This window comes from Palaemon carinicauda, chromosome 15, assembly GCF_036898095.1.
Source record: "Palaemon carinicauda isolate YSFRI2023 chromosome 15, ASM3689809v2, whole genome shotgun sequence".
NCBI lineage: Eukaryota > Metazoa > Arthropoda > Malacostraca > Decapoda > Palaemonidae > Palaemon > Palaemon carinicauda.
In genome coordinates, this window is record NC_090739.1 from 65,950,808 (window position 1) to 65,955,807 (window position 5,000).

Consider the following 5,000-nt stretch of genomic DNA (forward strand, 5'->3'; position numbering starts at 1 on the left):
ATTATACTAGTAGTTATTTTCCAATATATCTTGGGTATCCTTGCCCGGGTGTTTGCTGAGACCAATCCTGTATTGAAAGAATAGGATTTCTTCAATATTCTGATTAGAAATCAGTTTTCATATTACCCTACAATATCAAATATTTTAAAGGGCTGGTGGTATTACACTTCTAACCCTAAAAGGTTAGAACCCTTATCCTTAAGTTTCCCTGATCAGGAAACTCTATGATTTTAATATTGTAAGGGAAGGTCACAGCAAATGGTCTGGGTAGGATACACAAATATATGTCTCTTATATTTCCTAGTCCAGTCGGTGTAATGCCGCCTGGACCGTGCCGTCAGATGCTTGCCACAATGGCAGCACTCTGGCTGAACTACATTATATATAATTATACAGTAGTCCAGGGGTTCTTAACCGGAGGTGTTTGCACCCCTAGGGGGTGTGAACCTGGTTCCTAAGGGGTGCGAGGATACCTGTGAAATATTGAAGAAAATATGTTTTTACATAAGCTTTATATTTTTTCCTAAAAAAAAAAAAACTTGCTTTGTCTTAAACAGTGTTCGAAGAGATATACCTAAATCTATTTTCCAAATGAAGGGATAAAGTTGCAACAAACTCGAGTCCGGGGTACACGTATGTAATTTGGATGAACGAGGAGAAATTCACCATTTTCTCCATGAATGGGTACAAGAACTGGCCATACATTTCATTGACCCTATTTTTGTTCAGATGCTTGCCTACTTGGCTGATGTGTTTTCAGCACTCAGTGAACGCAATCACTCTCTGCAGGGAAGGGGACTTAACATTGTGACTGCAAGCGAGAAATTGGCTGCATTCAAGGAAAAACTAGTCTTGTGGATAAAGCGTGTGAAAATGGGGAATTTGGTAAATTTCCCCTGCCTGGGAGAGACAGTCACAGAAAATTGTACCCTGCCTCCAAACTTTGTTGCAAAAACTGTTGAACATATGCAGATGCTGTGTACTTCCTTTGATGGTTACTTCTCTTGTGGAGAGTTACAAGCCTGTAATATCTGGATCTTGAACCCTTTCATGCAGAATTTGGAAGATGTTGATGATGATGGCAGCATCAAAGAAGATCTCATCGACATGAGACACAATCGTGGAATCCAAAAGGAGTTCACCAATAGTCAGCTGGACCAGTTCTTGGCTTCTCAGCTGGAAGCATACCCTGCACTAGCAACGAAAGCACTCGAAGTGCTAGTACCTTTTGCAACTACTTACTTGTGTGAGCAAGGATTTTCTTGTCTACTTCACATCAAAACGAAAAGCAGAAATCGGCTGAATTCTGAACATGACATGCGAGTAGCACTCAGTACTAAGACACCAAGATTTGATGACATTATGGAGAAAAAACAACAACAACGAAGTCACTAGGTTTACAGTACAGTACAGGCAAAATATAATGTCATTTTGAACCAAATAAAAAAAAATATATTCTTGTTGATACATACTCATCATTTTTTCTCTTGAAAGAACTTTAAGCTGTATGAATGAATATTGAATAAAAAAAGGTTTTATTTTTACATCAAATTTGTATTTTTAGCTTTTTCATATATTCAGATTCCAGGGGGGGGGGGGGGTGCGAGAACTGACTGCTGATTTGAAAAGGGTGCGAACACTTAAAAAGGTTAAGAACCACTGCAGTAGTCGGTATTTTGCAATATAGTATATACTGCAAACAGAAAACTATAGTATCATTATACAGTAGTTAGTTTCTAACATATTTTGGGTACCCTTGTGCAGGCTTCTGCTGAGACCGTTCCTATATTGAAAGAATAGAATTCCTTCAATACTCCTATCAGAAATCAGTCATCCTTACCCCACAGTGTTAAAGAATAAAAAGGGGCAGTGACTTGTACACTTTTTTACCCCTAGGGGTTAGAACCCTTTCGTTAGAGTTCCTTGATAGAGAAATCTCCTTATAGTTAATACTGAGGGGAGATAACAGCATTTTCTTGCAGGGGATACACAAGTATGTGTCTCCCACTATCCCTTTCTAGCTTACTATCCCAAGTTATTTTAGTTAAAAGATGACTTTTACATATTGCTTATCAGTGAGATAATCAATTGTATACTCATTTTGCTTTCCTTTCTTTACAGGAGGAACCCCAGATGACATGTGTTGCAGTCTTCTGCAATATCAAGAGTAAGTACTTTTATGGTCATAATACATGCAGATTTCGTGCCCCCTGCAATATTATTTCCAAATCCCAGCATTATTGGAACCCTCAAGTTTGCAATGTATGTCGGACCATAATGTCCGAGGGTTTCGAGAATCCCAAGTCGATGGAGTCTAGGGATGCAGCTCGTAACAAACTACGCAACTGGGTGAGAGGTTTCCAGAAAATCTCTCCGGAACCATAACTACCTAATGATAGGATGCGTAACCTACTATTCCCGGAAGCAAGTAAGGAAATAGTGGTGCCCCAGGCATGATTTACACCTCCCTGCGGCCAGATAACCCTTGGGACGGAGGAAAGGAAGCCCCCACGGGAAGATGGGGATAATTTCGTGTTGGAATTGCCATTAGCATCGACATCTTCACCATCTACCCCTCTATTATATGAAATGGACCAATTATGGGCCCATATGAAAGGTCTAATAGAAAACTTTCACAAACAAGATGGAAAGGAGGAAGCGAAATGCAAGATAGAGCTCTGTGAAGCTCCACTTGTCGCTCCCCAAGGGTCATACAAATGACCCAGAGACCAAGACCTTCCGACATGATCCAAAACCAATCCCTGGAGATTTGCGGAGCTTATGCCGATTTTAAACGGCAAACTCTACATCTCGGAGAGGATGGGTGCTGTTCATTTGGACGAAATCTAGTTTTGGCCAAGCTTTGACGCTTTCCTTAATTGCTTCATTTGACTGAGACATGAACCAACGTCAAGAAAAGAAACAGAACTGAAGAAGGTCATGATTCTCGACCATGATAAGGCACAGGCTATCTTGTCAAGTAGCCTAAGAAAAGTGGGTTACTCTGTATCGAAAGTATTCACATTAAGTAACAGATACCCTTCCTTTCTTGCTCCTGCTTCACTATCATTCCCCTTTACGTGGAAGGCATCTAAATCTGTTGCCAAGGCAGTGGAGGCAGGTAGACCATGTCTTGCCCTCGAGGAGTGCAAGCCTCTGTCACTAGCCTTTCCCAGGCAGGAGAAGGATTGGAAGGAAGTCCACTTAACTTTTTCAGTAGGAAGACTAGACGTAGATGTCGCTAGACGACAGTTTAGTGAGACCCTCCCTAAACTATCTGAGTTTCGTTTGGGCAAGGAACAAGAGATAAAGGAGAGACTTGCAGCCTCCCTATCTCTACAGAGCTGCATAGAGTTGTGTACAGCCCATCAAAGTACCCCAGACATGCTTATGGTCTTGGCCAAAAGGCATATGGCCACCCTAGTAAAAGACCTTTATGCCTTTATGAAGGCTAGGAGAGCCTGTAAGGAGTTTGTGTTTGCTACCGCAACAGTGAAACACGAAACCAGGATGCTGATATCTTCCAACATCTGTGATAGAGACCTCTTTCCAAACGAGGTAGTTAGAAAGGTGATTAAGAAGGCCACCACGGAGAACATAGGACTTCCCCAAAAGTGGGACATCTTTTCAAAGAGAAAGTCTTCCACGGTTGTGGGTCCCCAACCTAAAAGGAAGACGGAAAAGTCTAGAAATGTTCCTCGGGCTGTTCAACAATATCCCACAGTTACAATGACCGCGGTGCCACAGGCAAGCGGTCGAATATGTAAACTTTCTGATCAGGTGAAGCAAAGAGACGCTTCTGGTAGGAGGGAGGTTCCTTCAGGATCGCTGGACCTTCAATCCTTGGGTCCAAGGCCTAATTAAGATGGGACTAGGATGGAAAATAGACATGCCTCCACCATCATTTCCTTAACTCTTCCTACACTCTAAAACCCTCCTGGAAGAGTATACCTTAGAGCTCTAGAGCACATAGGCAGTAAGGAATGTATAGTCCATCGAATTCCATGGAAGGCTGTTTGGTGTTCACGAGAAGGACTCAAGAAAACTCAGTCATTCTGGACTTGTCGCCACTCAACAAGTTCAAATAAAACAGCAAGTTCAGAATGTTAATCCTTCTGAACATAATGACCTTGTTTCAAAAAGGGGTGTTCGCAGTCTTGTCAGACCTGAAAGATGCCTATTGGCAACTTCCAGTCAGTCACCCCTCACCTCCTACCTAGGATTCAAGTTACAAAGGATAACGTATGTCCTAGAAAAGATACTTGTCGGACTAAACACAGTCCTAAGTATCTTCACGGGATTGGCAGACACAGTCACACAAAAACCAAGCCTGGAAATGTTCAGGCATCAATGTACCTGGATGCAAGGCTTGGGTGGGCAGCACCCGAAGTAGCTGGTCTATGAGCATCCAAGGAAGTGATCCGGTTCCCGGAACATCGGGGATGCAAGATAAGCTTCAAGAAGTCTCGATTCTCTCAAGCTCAAAGGCTTCAATGGTTAAAAACCATTGAAACCTGTGGTCACACCAACTCTCCTTTCCCTTGGGGATGTAAAAGGAGATCGCAGGGTCGGTCAAGAGACTATGGTAATCAGTCAGGATTCCAAGACGCTAACAGGGAGGAGTTCGTAACTCTCTCCAGTACGCAATATGACGGAACCAGTGTTAAGAGCACAGCTGAAAGATGTGTCAAGAGTCTGGAGAAGATACGCATCAAACGCTCGAAGAGATCTAAAAAGACCGATATCGGTCTTTCCTTACTAGCTTCCCAAACAATGGTCAAAGGCCAAAAGCCCCAAGGCCATATTGGTCCTCTAATGGGTGGAGAAACTCTCTCCATGCAGATCAGACCTCTTCAGACTAATCTGGGACATCGAAGCGATAATGAGACGTCGGAACCGACAAGGTTAGAGAGCGTCTCATACAGTTTAGGTGACGTTAACCATCCCTTACCTAAATGGATGGCACCTATAAACAGTTCATGTACAATCTATCCGCAATG

General features: G+C 42.6%; 1 protein-coding gene across 2 annotated transcripts in view; it reads right to left on the minus strand.

Moving 5' to 3' along the window:
• LOC137654302 (uncharacterized) overlaps window positions 1-5,000 on the minus strand; it is a 21,379-nt gene that overhangs the window by 3,119 nt on the left and 13,260 nt on the right. The window lies entirely within an intron of this gene.